Here is a 21,295-nt window from a genome sequence, read left to right as displayed (position 1 = left end):
TATTTCTCCCAGCCTGTCGCAGAGGTAGAGGCTTTTCTTGTTTGGAAATGCCTACCTTTCTTCATTAACTGAATAATCTAGACAGCCACTTAGTTTAGGCACCTAATTTACAAGTGGCTGAAGTTGGTGGGATGAACATCAGTGTAGATAAGAATGAGTTCTTCCAGACTTCTTCATCTGATTCATTCCATAAATATTCTCCTGCACCACATTTAAGCAGAAACAAAAGTTGTTTTCACCATGTGAATAACAATAAGAAGTACTTGACAAGACTGTAGAGGACCTCAAGCCCTTTGTGCTGTATTGTAGACAAAAGAATTACCAATGTGGACTATTTTCTTCTTTCCTTTGCAACTAACAGAAGAAACAGATTTCCAAGAATTCTGGTTTTAACGTAAATGTTTCACTTTTTTTTTTTTTTTTTAGATGTCAGAGCATTTACGAAACTGGAATTTTAAAGGAAGCTTGCATATATAAAATCTAATCATGAATGATTTTTGTGTAGTTTCTGCAGCAGGTATCAGGCTTTTCTGAATACAAATCCCCATTTTCTCTGTGGAAATGTTGCTTATTTTCATGATGGGGATAATTGTGGGGTCTCATTGGTCTAAAATGCTCTTCAGGGAAAGGCTGAGAGAGTCACCCCCAGGGTACACAGGCTGGAGCCAATGCCATAGAAATTGAATTAATCTGAAGGAAGAACAGTCTCTGGTATGAAGAAATTGAGACTCCAAGGACAAAGATAGGATGAGTCAGTTGCTCGTCTGGGACTGGAAATCACAATTGCTGCTTCGCTGCCCATGGAGACCTACTGCAGTGAATGGGGCAGTCCTATCTGCTGGCTGTTCTTCATACTGGGGCATTGACTCAGTGACATCCTGAGGAAGATGCCCAAATTGAAACGTTATAGGTAATCCAAGGGATTCACATGAAGACTTTAGAAGAACAGCTTGCATATTTCAAACTAGGCATGTGCTTCAGAAAGAGGTGAAAGTCCCTCATTCTGGGATGATGAGGACATTAGAGATCGCCATGTTCCTGACATAGATTTATATCCTTCTCGTATTTTATTTGTCAACGATCTACATCAGAGATCTCCTTTCTAAGTCTTTTCTATGTGGAAATCTTTCCATGTTTCTGCTCTAGATCTTTTTTCTTTATGTTACACATTTTCTGAGGGCTGGAGATTCAAACTGTTTGAGGTCAGGGAGTGATGCTATGTACACAATGGCATTTTAGCACTTTCAGTCGTGTTTTCTAGTCTCTTCCTAAGAATAACATAGTCTCTGTTGGCCACCAAGACCTTGAAGCTACAAAGGAATTTAGCACATGACTCAGAGAACAAATCTCTGAATTTTCCTTTGGAGGTGTTCTTTCCTCAGCACACCTCATTTCTGTCTCGCTGAGAAGCCAGTTTACTTTCACTGAGGTCTGCAGAACTTTTCACAGTTTCCTGAGGGGTTTACATGTATAATATACAAAAAATATAACTATAACTAGGATAGAAGGTGGCATGGTACAAAGCTGCTCAGGTATTTCTCGTGAGGAAAGAAGGATGCTCTGTCAACCTCAAATCACAAAAGGGATACAGGAAGAAGAATTAAATTTCTCTGGAATAACTCAGCCAGAAACCCAAAGCTGATGAGCTTTTTTCTACTACGTGCAGGCTGAAATCCTCCACTGTCCCAGACTGATGTGGTCTTCACTTAAGTCCTTCATCCTCAGGGTGCCATCAGATAGAGGCAGGGTGTTCACTTCATAGCACTTCATGAAAAAATAGAGAAGACAAAGGAGTATTTTATTATGTTCACTGCTCCTTATGGCACCTGGTTATTGTTCCACCATTTCCATTCCAGGTTAGCCAAAGGAATTCAGGAAGACTGATTCTTCCAGTAGAATATTTGAGCACTTTTCACCTTCACACATGGAAAAATCTTCTGGGACTTTCTTTTCCGGCAGATGTGAATGTACTAAGCTCACACTTGGAATCTCACTGGGGAGAAAGGGCGCTCTTAATTATCTCCTACTCCAGGACAGTCTGTCTTCAAAAAGGTCCATTGCTCTGAGCAGGATGGAGGAAAGCTCTGGAGGTGTGGAGCTGCCTCTTTTTCTCAGTTGTTACAAGAACGTATGCAACTCTCTCAGAAACACTACTCTGACTCAGGCAGATTAAGTGGTATTGTCTCTGAGGAACTGTGATGAGGTATCAGGGACAGAAGATACTGATGCAGTATGTTTTAAATGCAATCAATCTGTATGACTTAAGACAAAAAACATCACTCACACTCGTACACATCCAGTTGGCAAAGCCTGTGATACCCATGGAACAGCCCACATAGTTGGATCCTTTCTCAAGCACTAAAAACATACCAAGAAGAAAAGAATTTAACTTTTTCTGTTAGCCTGAAAACACATGAATTTTTAGAAGGACTATTAATTGGTATCCTGAACATATGGCAACTCCTTGCATTGCCTAGGGAAGCTCTTGGCTTTCCAGTAGAAAACCTATTAAACCAGTAATGAGGGACTGGGTGTATAAAGTGTTTATGAGTTTCCCATCTGTAGGCCAGACAGAAACATCTCATACCAAGTATTTTGCTGTGTCATCAACCCATCTGCAGAACTGTCTTGTTGACCCCAGGTACGCAATGTACTTGGCAAGCAAGAAAGAAACACAGATGACAGGGGGAAAGGGGAGAGGTGAAGAAAGGAAGATGGGTGCAAAAGGAAAAGATATAAGGTGAGGAATGTAAATAAGCCTGTTCAGATATCACAGAACTGACATCATTACATTTCTTCACCCAAGTCCTTCACTCTCAAACTGATAAACTAATTAGAGAGAGGCATTTTACAACTCCCTCAGCCTACTGCATTAAAATTAATTTTTTTCATCTAATCTGGTCAAATTCTGAGGAGGACTCCAATGACATGCTGGTGAGGGGAAGTGTTAGTGCATGGTATGACCAGCTGTGTGAATAGAGGGACCCGATTTTTACTGGTGAAAGAAATAAACAGCAAAGTCATTTTTGTTTTAATTTTTTGAATTTCTCTTCTTTTTTTTTGTCTTTTGACAGTGCTGAGCTTCCCACTCTCTGCAATGCTGTCAGCCTGAACCATGCAGACATCTGGTGTGCAAGCAAATTATAGCCAAGGCAAATTCTGTCTTGTAGTTAAGTTTGTCATTCTCTCTGTCTTGCTTGCTTGTATCCTCTTGCTCTTTCTTCCTCACTTGTTTTCTCTCTTTCTTTCTCACTCTTTATTTCTTAATTTCTTTTTTTTTTTTTCTTTCTCCAGCACCTGTCTTTGTAATAAATTAGTGGTCCAGCAGCCTTGGATTAATCCCAGAGGGAAAGAATTGGAAGGCTACAGTGTGATGACAACCCCATGGCTAACAGCTAGACTCATAAAGCCCTTTCTCATTAAAGCATTTCAGTTTTTATGATGGAAACCAATCCATCACAGTCAGCCATGAGGTCTTAAATACATTTTCATTTTTACTAAAAAGGCGCTGACCATGATAGTATATGGTCAACATACTCTCAACATACTTCATGATCTTTAAATGGCAGGGATGTTTACAACAGCTCATGAAATCACTGACAGCTGTAAATACCACACAACAGTACTCACTCTTTTCTGATTACTGAAACAATGATTCTGGATGGGAGAGATATGTAGATCCAATGGCTTTTATTTAGTCTGGACAGAACTGGCCTGAAGTTTTACAGTAGGAGGACATTTCAGAGTCCCCCTTCAGATTATATTTTATTTCACACTTTATCTGTGTGACAGGGCCCTACTAAAAAGAGAGGTGATGTGGGCAAAGGCCTCCTTTTATTGAACTCTAGCTCCAGTGACAACACTACTAGTGCCTTTTAAAGGCTGTTTCCAGGAAGGAAGGGGAATCACCTGTAAGTATTTCCCAGCCTGCTCTTCCCTATCTTATTCTTTAAAGAACATTTTCACAACCTCAGCTTTTCTGTAGAATATATTTTCTGTGTTTGAAAGTGAGGGAGAGGATAAATTCATCACATTTAAAATGCATGTTATGAATGAGGTTTATTTATACTCATTGGTGTTCATGAAGTTCATTCATAAGCCACCACTACTATTCAATAAACTATATTAGCAGAAAGATAGCCCTCTGTATCAGAAGGGACAGAAAAAACGATACAGAGATATTGAACAATGAGAACAATGAAACACAGTGATTAGGTACCTCAGGCCATCAGAGATCTAACAAGTGCTTAGACTGCCTTCAGTGTTACGGAGAAGGGAAGTTTTCAAGATGGATTTCAAAGGAGATAATATGACTTTTTAGATATTCATAGCAGGCTTCCTTAAAGGATGTGGGAACAAAATATGAAAAGAAGTGTCTGAAAATACAAAAAAACTTTACCTAGAAGATGATTCTCATTCATAATTGATTTTTAAACTTTTTAAAAAAATATTAATATGAAAACATGGTTGCTATCTGGCTCACTGCTGATTCTCCCACATACCCAGTGCATCATAGCAGTCTTGGCTTGGCTGTGCGTTCCAGGTGAGCTGGGGTGTGGCAAGAGCTGGGTGGTATGAGCAGGGCAACCAAGAGAAATGTGGATTCTTATTGGCCTTCCAGATCTTCAAAGTACTGTATGAACTGAGACAGATGCTGGTGGTTGGTTTGGGAGCAAGTCTGAATCATTGCTAACAGTGTTCCCCAAAAAGCTTGTGGGATCAATAACTGAAGTACATCTACATCAATGCATGCAGCATGGGCAACAAACAGGGAAAACTATGACATAGTTGCCATCATGGAAACATGGCAGGATTGCTTGCACAACTGGAGTGCTGCCATGGATGGCTATAAACCCCTCAGAAGAGATAGGCAAGGAAAGAGAGGTGATAGGGTAGCCCTGTGTGTTGGGGGGTGTTTTGGTTGTCCAGAGCTTAATGATGGTGATGATAGCATTGTGCGTTTATGGGTAAGAATCAGGGGGAAGGCCAACAAGGCAGATATCATGGTGGGAGTCTGTTATAGATCACCCAGCCAGGATAAAGAAGCAGATCAAATAGTCTATAAGCAGATGGGATAAGTCTTGCAATCACTAATCCTTGTTCTCATGGGGGACTTCAACTTACCAGATGTCTGCTGGAAAAGCAACACAGCAGAGAGAAAATAGAGAGGTCTCGGAGCAGAAGATAACTAGGTGAGCCAACTAGGGGAAGTGCCCTGCTGGATTTGTTTTTTGTGAACAGAGGAAGACTGTGGGTAATCTGGTGGTTGGAGCCCATCTTAGACATAGTGATCACAAAATGACAGTGTTTTCAGTTCTCAAAGAGGTAAGGAAAGGGGCCAGCAGAACTCTTACACTGGACTTCTGGAGAGCTGATTTTGGCCTGTTTAGGAGACTGGTTGACAGAGCCCCTTGGTAAGCAGTCCTGAAAGGCAAAAGGATCCAAGAATGCTGGACATTCTTCAAGAAGGAACTCTTAAAGATGCAGGTCAACCCCATATGCCAAAGGACAAGCTGGTGTCCTTTGGAAAAAGACTAGCCTGGCTGAACAGAGACCTTTGGCTGGAACTGAGGAGAAAAAGGAGCATTTATGACCTTTGGAATAAGGGGCAGGCAACTCAAGGATTACAAGGGTGTTGTGAGGTTATGCAGGAAGAAAATTAGAAGGGCCAAAATGCAACTAGAACTTAATCTGCCTACTGCCAAAAAAAAAAAGGCACTAAAAATATTTCTGTAAATATATTAAGAGAAAAAGGAGGTCTAAAGAGAATCTCCATCCTCTATTGGATGCACACGGGGGAGCGTAGTGAAAGAGGATGAGAAAAAGGCTAAGATACTTAATGTCTTCTTTGCCTTAGTCTTTAATAGAAAAAACAGTTGTGCCCTGGGTACCCAGTGCCATGAGCTGGAAGACAAGGACAGGAAGCAGAATGAAAATGCCATAGTCCAAGGAGAAATGGTCAGTGACCTGTTACACCACTTAGACACCTACAAGTCTATGGGGCTGGATGGGATCCACCCACAGGTACTGAGGGAGCTGGCAGAAGTGCTTACTCAGTTACTTTCAACCGTTTATCAGCAGTCCTGGTTAACTGGGGAGGTCCCAGTTGACTGGAGGTAAGCAAATGTGATGCCAATCTACAAGAAGGGCCAGAAGGAGGATCCAGGGAACTATGGGCCTGTCAGTCTGTTGTCAGTCAGTGCCACTAACACTGTGTTCAGGTTTGGGCCCCTCACTACAAGAAAGACATCAAGGTGTTGTAGCGTGTCCAAAGAATGGCAATGAAGCTGGTGAAGGGACTAGAGAACAAGTGCTGTGAGGAGCAGCTGAGGGAACTGGGGTTGTTTAGCCTGGGGCAAAGGAGGCTCAGGGGAGACCTTCTGACTTGCTACAACTACCTGAAAGGAAGTTGCAGCGAGGTGGGGGTTGGTCTCTTCTTGCAAGTAACAAATGATAGGGCAAGAGGAAATGGCCTCAAATTGCACCAGAGGAGGTTTAGACTGGATATTAGGAAAAATTTATTCACCAAAAGGGTTGTCAAGCCTTGGAGCAAGCTGCACAGGGAAATGGTTGAGTCACCATCCCTGGAGGTATTTAAAAGATGTGTAGATGTGGCACTTAGGAGCATGGTTTAGTGGTGGACTTGGCAGTGTTAGGTTAATGGTTGGACTCAATGATCATAAAGGTCTTTTCCAACCTCAATGATTCTATGATTCTATGATCTCATCCAAAAAGAGTAAGCAAGATTTGCCCAGATCTAACTTTTCTTCAAAACTGCCAGTTTTATTGATTGCAACACCAGAAGAGCTAACTTTTGGTCATGGAGAGTGAACTTTATTTGCTCTTCTTTTTGCTGAGGTTCCAAGCTGAGGTTTTCTTGCCAGTGGGTGGAGTGGTGAAACTTATATTGCATCTACTATGGATAAGCAGAGGACCTCTATTTCCAGAGCTGTCAAATGAACTGTTTTCACACTACAGAGAGCACTTTACAAATTCCCCCCCTCAGAAAAGTGAAATGTGATCTTGCTGGAATGGGGATGTATCCTAAAAGAACTGTGCTTTGGGTTGTACAGCCTTCACAAGGAGTCAGAACAAATATCCAGACTTCAATGCAAGACCAATCAGAGTTGCTCAGTCCCTGTGGAGATGAGATATATAACTGGAGAATGTAAACAGATGTGGAGACATTTTGATGCATTTCTGAAAAGACAAATTACTTTCATGCTGCTATATTTCAGAATTCACTCCATCTCTTTATCAAAAATATGATGCAAAAAGCAATTGTCACAGATTTCTCAATCTGTCTGGAGGGTGAAAGGCAAAGTCATCTAGTAGATGAGGTAACAACAGTGCCTAACAAGTGTTGGGGAAGACTTGGAGAGATTAAAACACTGAATTAAAAATCATCAAGAAAGTAAGAGTCTGAAGGAAAGCACTATAATAGAATAAGATCTTGAAATAGCTTGTATTTATTTATCGTTGCAAGCAGGTTGATTAGTACTAGGGAGATTCCAGCACAGCCTCATCCAGTAGAATAGAGAATGAAATGATGAGTACCCAACTAACCCTGTATGAATAAAAAGATTCCACAGAAACAAGAAACTATAGGATACAAAATAGATGGAACTTCAGCTTCTTATTCTTGTCCCCCTTTTTCTGCAGGAAAGAATCACTCTGTCAAAAAGGTAAGACTGGAGTAGTAAAAGGCTGGAATATGACCTACATCCATGGAGCTGACTTTAGTGGGTGGACAGAGGATGTGACAACAGACAAGACCATCTCTATAGCTAAGGGTATTGAAATGACAACGCCTGTTTTTCAGGGATATCTCAACCAATTTCAACTAACCAATGTGGCCTGCTCAGGCCAATATTATGGACAGCAGTAAACAAGAGAACACTGTGTTTCATCAGTCTCATGGATATAACTTTCTGCTTACAGCTGTATTTGGCAAAGGCCTGTAGGTGGTTATGGACTTTGAGTCAGTGGCTGGGCTTGGATGGGAGCCTTCTGGCTCACAGTTCTGCACTCTAACCATCTAATCTCTCAGCCCAAAGGAAATTGCGGCGTCCCTGTTGGCCCTTGGTAAGACACCACAGCTTTGTTTGTTGAGTACTTAGCTTTTGATTGGGATATTTGAAGGTTTCACAGATGGTACTTCCTTTTTTTCTACCTGGAGACTGCCAAAGGATGGCAGCAAATAGGCAGACGTTAGAGGGACATCAGGGAGTGAATAGAAGGGGTATGTGCAATAGAAGAGCTGGAACTGTTTTTCCTGTGAAAGAAAAGCGTACCATCCTGGAAAACAAACTGTTTAGAATACAGTATTTTCTGCAGTTTGGTGCTGCTAAAAAATGCTGCACTGGCATCTCTGTAATATAATACTCCAAAAGCAATAAAACAGTTTGTTATGAAATCTGTGGCCAGTAGGACTTCATGGTGGTGGAGGAGACATCCTCAGCTATAACCAAGTGTTTAGTTTCCATGTCCCTTCTGTCCTAGGATGGCAGTCAGCAATAATTACTCCAGTGGTTTCTCCCCTGCAATTCGTAACCTCTAGGGACTATGCACAGCTCTACAAATTCGTTCCATGCAAGCCCCTTCTAGCAGGATGATGGCTTCTAGTTTCTGCTGAACTTGATGTAGATTCACACGGGAAAGCTGGAGAAGATAACGCCCCATCACTGGAGTGGCCAGTGCCAGGCTAGATGTCTGTAAGGAGCCTTTTACATTTGGAGACAATCTTGAATTAACAGAGAAATAAACATAATGATCAGAGACATATAATTTAATGAACTATCAGCCACCAGATCTAGACAGGAGAGGAAAACTGATTGCTTGTAACAACTGTTTTGCACAGGAGTGTTAAGAGTATCTCCTGAAGACACAAGAAGATGGGTCCGTCCTTTCAATCTGTTTCAAATGCCTGTTATCTAAGCATGATTTTCTGCAGGACAAGAGAAGAGACACTTTCTTTTTGTTTTCTTGCTGAAAAGAGCTCCTGTGCCTGACATAATCTTTACACTTGCCTTCCCAGTTAAATCTCTTTTTTTCCTTCCCTGGTGTTTGCATGAACTTGGTGAACCCTCATCACGTGTGGCAGTGTTTATATTTGCACAGGCTGTTCTGCGTGTCTCTGTTTGTGTTGCCACCACATCTATATGGCTTGGCAGCAGCCCCACGGCTGTGTTTCAGCTGCATATAAATCAGCTTCTCTCCATCCCCCTGTGTTTCCATCTGTCTGTCTTCCCTGATTGCTCTGAAATGTTACAGGGCATGGGGGTTAGCCCATGGCTGAACCTTTCAAACAGAGATGGTACAAAATAAAACCTGAGCGTCTCCTTTCCAAGCTCAACTCATCAGAGTACAGAGGTGTGTGGGGTTTATGTTTTTGAAGGAAGAGGAGATGCCTCAGAATAGGGACTAATCCCTGCTAATGTAGTTTGCAAGTCTGTTGTTTCCCCTGAAAATTGGTGCAGAAGCTCTGAGATCATGTCTGGACTGTGGAGCTCATCATCCCTTAGACCTTCATTACATGAAGATCTCCCCTTCCTCACACAAATTGCTGCTCTTTCATTAGTTATAATCTCTAATTTCATTAGTTATAAAACCATTAGTTCACTTCTTTCACTGGAGAAGGTGTGAAATGGGTCCAAAGATTGGTGGCACAGGGATCTGGAGGTACGTGGTCATCCAGGGGAAAGAATGTCAGGCAGAAATCATAGACCTTGATACTCTCCATGTACAAAGACACTTCTCCAGAGATCTCCCAGACAGAGCTCACAATAGGGTTAATCAGATATGCAGATGATTGAATTGCTGTGAACCCTGGAAATAAACTTTTGGCCTTCACAGAGTGTCCATTCTAATTTTTTGGCCATGTCTCTTTTCTCAGGGAATGGGTACCCGAGGGGAACAGAAAATGGAGCATACTACCTTTTGGCCATTGTCACTAACTGACCAACCCACTAGAGATGTTGACTGAATGTGGAGTCTGTACCTCTCTCAAATATTAGAATTGCCTGTTCCAGGTAAACTGAGAAACACCGATAGGACAAAATAGATGGGAGGGGCACAAGACCCCACTGTTGTCTTCGTGTACTTCAGTCAGGTGTCAGATCTAAAGAACAATGTTTTCTCACCATATTTGTATTGGTTGGTATTCAGGCTTCCTTCTAAGCACAAAACTGAAAACAGGCTCTTCCCTTTAACATGTAAGTGCTATAAGGGCTTTGCATGGATGCTCTAGCTCTAGAAGGAAGGAAGTACCAATGAGCTGATCTCAGAAACATTGTAGACTGATAAAAATGGCAGATAAACTTGGATTGGCCTAGCAAACAATTCAGATTCTATTTCACAGAGGAGATAGCTTAGCCTTACCTAGGACAAATTGAGTAAAAATCATCTGTGACTATAGGTTCACATCTCTATCTCTCAAACTGGGAGATGTTAGGGCTTGGTGCTCTTGTTTAGCTTGTTTAGCTTAGGCTCCAAATCTGAAATCTTCAAAAATTATGTAAAAGATCTAATGCTTAATTTTAATAGATTCCAGAGAATGACAGATAATGCTTGTTTTCCTACACAGAGAAATCCTTAGTAATAGGATTTATCTTATTACTACGTCTGTCTAGTAGTGCTTTGTTACTAAACCTTTGTTGGAGTATGGGATGTGGCTGTAATTTAATTTTTGATGGGAGTAACTTTCAGAATTCAGAAAAGGCAGATATCCCTGTGACATGAACATCCCCTCCTTATGCAGTTCTATCTGAAAGAGAGAATTTCTAGATTGTTTTTCAGTATTGCTGATGTCCCAGCTGCATGTGTGAGTCGATGTAATTAAAAATCAGACTTGCAAGAAACCTTGGACAGCATCTATTCATGGAAATCTCATAGAACCAGAGTGGTTTTAGTGTTCACCAGAGTATTTCCATGAAAATTCCTAGGATGCCAAGGAAAGCGTTGACTGACCACAGAAAACAGATAGGAGACAAGTGCATGACAACATTTATATATATGTATTTTTTTTTTGTTAAGGAATTAAGGATTTAACTGGGAACTATACTGACATATCTATATTTGTGTGTTGTTTTTGTTTTGTTTTTTTTTGTTGCTGTGTTTTTGTTTTTTTTGTGTTTTTTTTTTTTATTTTTTTTTTTTTTAAAGCTGTATGGTAAATTTGAAGTCTTTGTTGTCCAGTTTGTAAAATGGTGCAAGAACAAGACATGAATGGCAGCGCAAGGCTAGGTCCATTGAGAGTCAGCATTTAGAGAGTGGAAGAGAAGCAATCAGGTGTCAAAAGACAACAGTAGGTTAGATCACAATGAGGAGACATCCTTCCCACCCACTGGGTACTTCTTTGCTCCTTAGAATGAGATGCAGATGTTCAGACCTTAGGATGGGAAAAAAAAAAAAAAACCAACAAAAAAGAAAAGCAAGAAAAGATTGATCTGGGCAGAAATCCCTGGCAGAGTCTGATTAGGATAGACGTCTGGAGAGTAACAGAGCTGCACTATAGCCAAGTTGGGGGCTGGGGGAAACATCCCCTGTGGAAGGGATGTGGAGATCGCTACTGAGGTGCTGAGATTGAAGAATTTGCCAGGGCTAGAAATAAAAGTGGTTCATGCCCCTTAGACTAACTCCAGGAGCGTCACTCATGGCTTAGAGCACTGGTCTGTATGCTGAGCTTTTTGGCTGGAGTAGTGTTTACAGTGTTGATTTTTTCATGTTCATGCACTTTATAAAGCCACGATCATATTTTATTGGGCTTTTATAAAAAGGTCTCTTAGGCCTAGCAAAATTCCAGTTTAACAGAAGAGACTGAGACAGAGAGACATGCAAGAAGGGAGAGACAAGAGAAGGAGCTTGGGAGAGACAAGTAGCTACAAAAGGGCAGGATAAGGGTAAAGCAGAAATAAGGCCCCATTGAGAACTTGTTGGGCAAAGATGAAAATAAGGCAGAGCTGTGACAAAGCAAGTACCTGATTTAGACACTTTAAATTTATCCATGGGACTAAAGGCAAAGGTACAACTAGATTATTCCCCTCCAGATCCTTCTCAGCTAGCCCCTGCTTGGAACTGGAGCAGGATGTAATGCCAATCCACCATGCCAACCATCCCACCAGAGGCATCTTGTTAGCATTTCTTTGGCCAAGAAATGAGGGGGAGGTGCAACGCAATTAAAGGTGACAGGGAAGGAAATGCCTTTCCCTTCCTATCCAGTCTAGGGAATTCAGTACTGCAGATAATCAACGAAACACCTTCCAAACTAGGAGAGGCTATTGTTCTGCAATCAAATATCACCAGTGGTGTAGGTAGAGTCCCTAGTGGGGCACACTGTCGTAGAAGAGGGACTATACATTAATATTCACTATGTTTGTAAAGGAGTTTCCCCTCTCCTGCAGAGTTTGGCAACAGATATTAGATTCCTTCTCCCTCATTTTGAGGTCCTATGGTCCAAGTTTGGAGGAGCTGGGAAGTTCTCTAAAACACTCCGTCTAGTCTGCAGAGACTCTGGAAATGTCCTTCAGTTCACATTTATAGACCACTGTCGGGGTTATGGTGCATCCCACATCAGCAGGAGATGACCTCGTACCCAGGGAGAGGAATACCAGAGCAGCTGGGTCACTGAAGCCAAGCCCTGAAAAACAAAATTTGCTCTTGTAATGGTCCATACATCCTCCACACCATTGCATACACCTGCCCTGAACTATTCTCAAGCCTCTGGAACAAATGTGACTCTTTTGCAAAAGAACAAACAAATAAACAAAAGCAAACAAGCCTAACAGCTACGGATTGCAACATGTCAAAAAAAAAAAAAAAAGATATATCTGGCATGTAATTCTTGTCCCATGTCCTTCCTATAGCAGGAAATGTTAGATGAAATGTTCTCATCCTCCAAAGAAGTGGGCCATGCTCTGTGCACAGAAAGGCAGCCCCCTCATGATCCCCAGGCCTTCAATGCTGGGATCAGCACAAGGAAGGATGCCAGAGAAAAAGTATGAGATTACCTCTCAGCAAAACCCTTTGGCCTAAATCACTGACATCTTTGATTTAAGCAGTAATTTAAAACATGCATGATGAGAAGTCAGGGAAGGAATCCAGGAAGGCCTGAGGTCCAGCCAACCTGTCATGTCTGCCAATTTGCTATTCAGAAGGTAGGTTTGTTAGGAAAGGGCAGGATCATGGCTGAAACCTGCCATTGCCTCAGCTGAGCCACAAGACCCTTATTCAGAAATGACACTGGTTGCCTGGGTGCACTAACACTGCTCTGCTAGATACTGTTTGCTAGGTTCAGTGATGTACCTCGCAGGTGAGGATGCAGCATTCAGCAGCAGAAGAAGGCAGAAGAAATCTGAAGGATAAAAGAAGCACATATAGGAAGGACATAAGTCTCAGGCAGCTTCTTTCCACTCTTCTGTCTCTTCCAGACTACTGGCTTTCCTGAGTGGTACTGCTGGTATCTGCCTCTTGTCATGAGGAAACGAAAGCAGGGTAAATCCATTTTAACTGCTATGTCCTACTTGCTTAAACTCAAAGAAAGAAGTATATGACTTTAGATAAAGGTTTCCCAGGTTGAGCACTACTGCAAAATTGACTCAGGCTCATTACCAGCGGGAGCCCAGATTTAGAAATATCAGTGGTTTCACTTTGGTGAGGCAGAGATGAACTATGATCCATCTGAGTCCAGACTGTGGTTGTAGTACACCATTAGTCTCTGGTGACTAATTGCCTTTTGGGGTTAGATGCCAATAGGTTACTCTCACACAAATTATCTTCTTCCCTGCCAGGTAATTTCAGATTCTGTCCTGATACTGATTGTGTCACTTTTCCTCTCTCTCTTGGGTTAGGTTCAGGTTGGAAATTCATTTCTTGGAGAGGGCAGATAGAAGAAGAGGTGTCTCTGACTTTGAATCAGATTCTGTATGATCATGACTCAATGATCATAAATGCTTCAGGGCCTGGAACCTAACAAGGGAATAAAGGAGGAAGCTCTGTCTCTCTTAGATCAAAGGGAGAAAAGAAGTTGAGATGTAAAGGAGACAAAATGTGCTGCAGGGTTTGTGAAAACCAGAGCTCCCATCCAGCTTGCTGAAGACTGCCAAAATAGGGTTCTCCACAGCCATCCCGTACCTACGCAATACAGTGATGGGAGCGTTTTTAGATAAGATCAGGCCCAGAGCGAGCATGCCTGGCTCTGTTTCTTCCAGCAGAGCAATATGGAAACCCAGTACTGGGAAACCGTTCTTCCGTGCCAGGAAGGAGGCAAAGAATTGTGTGCAACCATTCAGGAGCCTCCGCTCCCACGCATCCTCCTGCTTGCTGAAACCCTGCCAGGGTGGTAAAGGAGGAATTGTTTTATGTGCAGTAAGTAAAAAAAAAAGATAAATATATAAATTTCATTCTTGCTCAGCTAAAGGAAGAGAGAGGGACTGCAGTACAATTCAGGAGGAAGTCACCTGCAGGTGTGCAGAGCTGGGCATTGGGTGCTGACAGCACTGGTAAACATGATATTTCTTTTCCTGGCAGTGAATTTCAGACTGCTCTTTGTGAGACCTGTCACTCACTGTCTCCTGTTCTCGCTAGTGAAATCTCTGTGCTCACCAGGGTCAGACATCACTGTATGGTTCCAGCTTGAGTTTCCTCAGTGTTCTAGTTCTCATTTTGCTAAGTTTATTCCTGAAAGGGTTCAAATTCATTGCTGAAAGGTATCCCTTTGGCTGAATGCAACCCACTGCAATCATTTTGCTTCCCCATTTGCCTGTGCTGGTGGCACTCCAGTTCCCAAGTGTTTTGTCAAATGTCCTCTGCAAATGTCAGACTGAACATCCACCCAGCTGAGCAGGCTATTCTACCGTGGTCAGTGGCAAATTGCCCAGGGAAAGAACAGAAAAAAGAAAGTTACAGTGCTAACCATTCTCTAGCTGGGACCTCCCAACTCCTATTAATCAGTTCCTTAAAGGACTGGCTGTGAAGGCTGCCCTGTAGAACGTTGTGTTTAATAGGCACCATACTCAGTGAATCCCCCTCTTTCCTGCTTCTGACACCCTCAGCATTCAGTGGCAAAGGAGCTTCTCATGGAAAGTGCACATAACATGAAAGAATATCACTATGCTTCCAAGTAGCTCTTTTAAGCTTCCCCACACTGACCCTCCTGTTTGGGAGCTGGTTTGCCAGAACCATGCACCATTCCTTCCTCCTTTGTCATGTCCTCAGCTGCCCACACACCTGGAAAAAAGCGGAGAACAGGTCTGTAATCCACAGTTTGTTCTCATGAATTCTCTCCCAGCAAAATAAGCAGAGATCTAGGGATTGCATTAGCCCATCTACTCCTGGGAATTCAGGAAGGAACTTAGTGTCGAGAATTGCCTGGGTACCCAAATGCATGACAGTAATCAGGGTCTTTCTTTGTCTGCTCTCCCCAGGCATTCAGCTCCCACTCGATTTAAATACAAGTGCCCGTTTCCTCTGCGCACCATCAGTAGCAGAACTAAGCCATTCTAAACAGTTGATTTTCACTTTGTCACACAAGTTGCTCACTAAAGTGATGTTTCAGTGAAGCTGAATTTGTCCTCCTGCTACCAGGCTCCCCAGAAGGTAAGACAAGGGCTGGGGTTGAATAAAAGTCAGGACCGGGAGATTTTCATGTACCAGTTAATTCAGTTTAATGCAACAACTGATAGCAAACCACTAATAGCTGGAATAAAACTGAGGGTAGCTCTAGTTGCTTTAACACCTATTGTGGGAGTTACACTGGCTTCCCTAGCCTTCAGAGAAAGGATAAAAAATATTCTCTAGTGTCTATTCTTATGCCAGCATTTTCCTGCCTTCTCCCAGAGCAGCAGATTTGTTGCTCTTTAATCCTGGTGTAGGATAAGGAGCTAAAGCCCAGCATTCCTGCATCTGGGAATGTTCCAGAATTGCTGCAAGAACAAAATAATGGTAAAAAAAAAAAGGATACTAAAACCAGAGATGAAAAGTATGGATTCAACAGAGACACACCAGCTTCAGCTACCTGTACCTCTCTTTGTCTCACATTATTGTCTTGACCCCTCTATCTTTGCTAATATCTCTTCCTCTCATTCCCCAGAGGCTGATTATACTTTTGTCTAAACAGCTGACATGGAGATGTGCTGACATGGAGATGTTAAACCAAAAGCAAGTGTTTCCCACCTGTGTGCAGCTGAAAATGGTTCACTCCCTCCTTCCTGAAGAAGGGCTGGTGAGCCTGAAAGTGCATCTGTTTTTTTAACTCTCCTCGTTAGTCTGAGTAGTGAAATTCCCTCTCTTTGAAAAAACCACTTCTAATAAAAATAATTCATTCACCTCTGACTGAAACCTCAAAATGTCCAAATTCACTGGAAGTGGGTTTCTGACCTTTCAATGTGAAAGATGAGCTGGCACATTTTCCTGGGAAACCTTGCTTTCAGGCAAACGGTTTGACAAAGTCAACCTGTTCCTGCAGAGCCTCTCCAATCTGGCTGGTGGTGTTTCCAGCCAAACCCCCCCATCTGCCCCTCTCCAGCCCTCTCCATTACAGCCAGAGAAGAAGCATTAGTGAAACAGAAGGATCCCTTCTTGCTTTCAGAGTGGAAATGAAACCAGCATTAGCCTATTTACAGAAGATCTTCATGTGAAGGCTCAGGCCAAGATCAGATGCCAAACAGGCCTGGGATTAGCTTTTCCAAGCAGTGAAAAAGCCATAAATGTGGCCCCAAAAGGAGAAAAAAAAATAAAATAAAAGGAGAAAAAAAGAAAAAGGAGAGGGAGAAAGAAAAGAAGGCAGATTAAAAAAAATTAAAAAATACAGGTGCTATTTCAGCAGAATTCCCAACTCAGCAACTTTCTTTCAAGGCTTTCCAGTACCACTGTTTGCTGAGTTGCTCTGGGCTTGGCTGCAAGGCAGGCCAGAAAATACATGTACAGGCCATTATTGCTGGGCTGGCTTTGAATGGCTTCTAACCATGTTTGGATGCTGTTGCATTGTCTGAACCTCCTGGCACGGTCCCAAAGGGGCTGCTTGTTTGCACTGCCACATCTGTTTGAAATTCTGGCACATCTCAGCCTGAGAAATATGGTTTGTGGTGTCATAGCAAGCACTTTTTCTTGATCTGACAGGCAAGGCAAGGTTATGGAGGCCTGGAAGTGCTCCTTGAAGATCTGTTTGCAATGGGTAGAAAGCTCCTGAGGTTACCGATCACACATATAACCTGTGTTTCTTTTTTTTCTCTCTGGCTTACTATCTCCCACCCTACTGTGCCTTAAGTCACCATATGTGTTGCAGTGGGTTAGTTCAGAAGTCTGGATGAGAACATCAAACCTGCTTTTGAAACTTGAAAGATATTCAGCTTGGACCTCTGTCACCAAGCTGCAAAATGCAAAGACATCACAGCTGCCTAGACCAAGAGCATCTTCAGTACTAGGGGATATGGGCAGAAATTTGCATTTCTGTTCCCTTGGTAAGGACATAAAGTTATCTAAGGAAGACCTGCTGAGCACGTCTGTCATTTCTCCTGAGGAGGGGTGTGAAGTGGAAGGTCCTGTGCATGCTTCTCCAGCAACTCTTTCTCAGATCAATATGGATAGAGCAGCCCAATTTGTCCTTCAGTGCCTTCAGTGCAATCTGTATTGAAGGAAAGACCCCAAAGCTCTGACCAGAAGATAGATGGGGGAATTCAGTTAACCACTGCCATTGTTAATGAGTCAAAGACTTCTCTACCTTTGGGCTGGGCAATGTTGATAATTAGCATGCAGTCATCAATATGAAATGTTCTTGCTGGGTCTCATAGCAGAGGTCATGCAAATCAGTCCTTTCTCAGTTGCTCCATGCCCTATGCCATGTAACTACGGCCAGGGAGCAGAGGCCACGCTCTCCTGCCAGTGCTCCCGCCTGTGACACTGCTATCCTGCAGCGTCAGCAGGAATGTAAACGTTTGGCAAAGACAAAGGTAACGAAGCCACCTGAATCTTTTCCCCTGGAAAGGAGCCTGGCAGGAACCACAGGAATGTTCCTCAAAGCCAATGGTACCAGAGAAACTGAAAAAGATTAAATCCTTGACACCAGTGCCTGGCTTCAGGTTTGAGGCGCTGGAGAAAAGGCACGGCAGAGGGGTATGAAAGGAGAACAGAGCACCAGCGAGAGGCATCTCTGAATGTCAGTGCTGCTGGGATGGATGGGTGATTTCTCCCAGGGAAAGCATCTAGCCTTCCTGAAGAGGCTAACTGCCAAGCGTGACTTTCTTCCACTCTCCTACAGGTGTGTAAATGATGCCTGAACAGTATGGATTTGAACAGTAGTAGGCTGATCTGAAAGCAGAGCATTTGTTGTATAACTTACAAGTAGGTCAGAGCCAGGTTATCCCCAATAAATGGACTTGGCTTTGCAAAGAGGAGTGAGTATTTGCAGGGCTGTTAAAAACTTGCACTTCCCCAAAGAAAAGCATTAACAAGCAGGAGAACGGCAATGAATCCAATTAAAAACACACGCCAAGGCAAAAAAAAAGAGGAAAAAGAAAACAGATTTTTTTCTAAATATATTAAAAATATACAGTGGGAGAATCCAGACTTGTTTGCTATAAATGCGGAGGCAATCACGGTGCAACACAGGTGTCCAGGCCTAGAGGGAAGGCAGGGGAGAGGGCAGCCAGACAGCAAAGAGAATAATTACAGACTCCTTTGAGGGTACTGGCACTTATTTTGGGCTATGAGTCCAGCTTTGCTATGAGGATCTATTTGGAGGCATGCCATGGAGGAACCTCTGAGGAAATATTGGCTATCCCTACCCACAAGGGTGGGAGGAGCTGGAGTCTCTTCCAAGCTTCTGATACCAACCTGCAGGGTAGAGTGTATGCCTCTGCCTCAGTTTCCCCACTGAGATTCTTCACTGATGTCCTGGGTTCAGCAGTAGCAGTCAATTTTTCTCCTTGGTAGCTGGTGCAGTGTTATGTTTTGACTTTCAGCCTGGGAACAGCGCTGATAACACCGATGTTTTTAGTTGCTGCTCGGTAATGTTTACTCTGACCAAGGACCTTGTGAGTCTCATGCTCTGCCAGGGAGGAGGGGAAGCCAGGAGGAAGCAGAGACAGGACACCTGACTCAGGCTAGCCAAAGAGGTATTCCATACCACAGCACGTCATACCAGGGGAAGTAACTGGGAGTTACCTGGGAAGGGCACGGGGTTCTTCTGGATCAGGCTTCTTTCGGTGGGTGGTATCGTATTCTCTTCCCTTGTTATTTTCTCTTATCATTATTATCATTGGTGGTAGCAGTAGTGGTTTGTGTTATACCTTGGTTACTGGACTGTTCTTATCTCAACCTGTGGGAGTTACATTCTTTCGATTCTCCTCTGCATCCCTCTGGGAGCAGGGAAGGTGGAGAGGGAGGAAGGAAAGAAAGAGGGAGGAAAGGGGGGGAGTGAGTGAACGAGCTGGCTGGCTGGGTTTAAACCACGACACCTGACAATAATGCTTCTAATCAACTTCATCAGATGTTCTGAGAGCTCTGTAGGGAAAGCAAATAAAGAGGTAGGAAAGATAGTTCTGAATATGCTAAAGTAGCTAAGTAGTGTTCAGGTCTTCCTTTATGAATTTCTTTGTTCAAGAGGCACCACCCTCTAGTCTGATCATCCCAGAAATTTTGCAGTCACTAGTCATGGGTACAAATGTGTCCGTTGAAGAGTGATGGTTGTATGCATTTGTTTAAAAAATGCAAAAGCTCCTCAAACCAAGTCCAAGACAAATAGTTCTCCAATGACTTGGCACATTTTATATATATGTGTGTGTATATATATATATATATATATATATCATCTATGCTATAAAATTACATATTTTATAGCATAGGTTCTTCTTTTTCCCTCCTTTTTCTTCTGTTTTATGTCATGCTTCCCTATCAAAATGTTTCAAAATCAAATGGTATCTATTTGAGAGCAAGGACTGGATGTGGAGAAAAAATTCTTTACCATGAAGGTGGTAAAATACTGGAACAGGTTGCCCAGAGAGGTGGTGGATGTGCCATCCCCGGAGGCATTTAAGGCCAGGCTGGATGTTGTTCTGGGCAACCTGATCTAGTTGGAGATGTCCAACTAGATCATTGCTCATTGCAGGTAGGTTGGGCTAGATAACCTTTGAAGGTCCCTTCCAGCCCAAAGTATTCTATGATTTGATGACTCGTGATGTCTTGGTGTCTCCTGCTGAATTATCACCATAACAGACCCCTTGAGCTTGACTGGGGCTTCCTTAAGTTCTTATTCCTCCTTCTACCAAGGGTTTCAAAGAAACTGTGACTGAACCCTGGGTTACTTAGGTGGGATTTGTGTCTGGGACAATCCAATCTAATGGCAAGTCTGCTGCTGAGAGGGGTGGTCCCACATCTGTACTTGAGATGACTTACCCAGCTTCTGGAATAACAGTCTTCTGAGTGAAAGAAAATTAAGATCAAATGGTAGTTGTCCTGTGAACAAATACAGCAGTGACTGTGAGCTGAGAATTAGGAATGGGTAAGTGTTGACTGAACTCTAACAGACAGCATAAGATAGAGAAAATCTTAGTCTCCATTGTTCTGAGGCAATGAAGAGGTGAATGCAGAGAAGAAGAGGATTTTTCAGGGGAAAAAAATCTGCCCATTGCTTGGTTCAGTCAGATGCAATAAAGGACTTAACTAACTTCGTTTCAGCTGTCTGTGGTGTGGAGGTTGCCATACTAACTAGTCTCTAGCCACATTTAGGGAGGAGAATTGGGCACATCCAGATAAAATTCATCTGTATCAATGTAAACAGTTACTTTTGGACGTGGTGATCCATGCCCAAGTCTCCACTGACTCCGCTGAGTACATCCCAATGGGCTGCAGAGAACACTTTAACATGATTAATTGAGGGGGGGTTGTCAGCACCATGTCAGATAAGTCCCATCCAAATTCTGTCAGTCCTTGGGCTGCAAGCCAGTGCCATCCCACCACCAGCTGCAATTACAGTTTAGGCCAGAACTGTGATGGAACTGCAGGATGCCCTACACTGCGATCAGGGTAGAGCTGCAGCAAGGATAGAGGGAGAGGGGTATACTCAAAAAAAGATGTAAATATGACCCAGGCCTCACTCATCAGAAAAGAGTTGCAATTATGAGCCAGAAGGAATTTCTGGGGAGTTGAATGTAGCTTGGGGTAGGGCAGTGCTCTCCGGTGAGCTGTGAATGAAAGAGGAATCAAGCTGGTTATGCTGTAGGGATTAGGTGTCTTGCAAATGAGCTGGTTAAGATATTTTTTTTCTTCTGAACTTACCTGACATCAGCCATTCTCAAGATAC

General features: G+C 42.8%; 1 long non-coding RNA gene across 3 annotated transcripts; it reads left to right on the top strand.

The window, feature by feature from the left end:
• The first annotated feature begins 2,072 nt into the window (after window positions 1-2,072).
• Window positions 2,073-3,465, top strand: LOC133271825 (uncharacterized). Of its 3 annotated transcripts, none has more exons than XR_009744279.1 (3): window positions 2,073-2,740; window positions 3,075-3,128; window positions 3,295-3,465. It is a non-coding gene; the product is annotated as an uncharacterized LOC133271825 (long non-coding RNA). The 3 variants fall into 3 exon arrangements; XR_009744288.1 differs by having other exon boundaries at window positions 3,075-3,169; XR_009744273.1 differs by having other exon boundaries at window positions 3,075-3,465.
• Window positions 3,466-21,295: the final 17,830 nt, after the last annotated feature.

Source organism: Pezoporus flaviventris, unplaced genomic scaffold, assembly GCF_033815535.1.
Source record: "Pezoporus flaviventris isolate CSIRO_AGI_PZ_B2104156 unplaced genomic scaffold, CSIRO_AGI_Pfla_v1 ptg000001l, whole genome shotgun sequence".
NCBI classification, from domain to species: domain Eukaryota; kingdom Metazoa; phylum Chordata; class Aves; order Psittaciformes; family Psittacidae; genus Pezoporus; species Pezoporus flaviventris.
The sequence above is the reverse complement of the archived record's forward strand: the minus strand, read 5'-3'. Positions and strand labels throughout refer to the sequence as shown.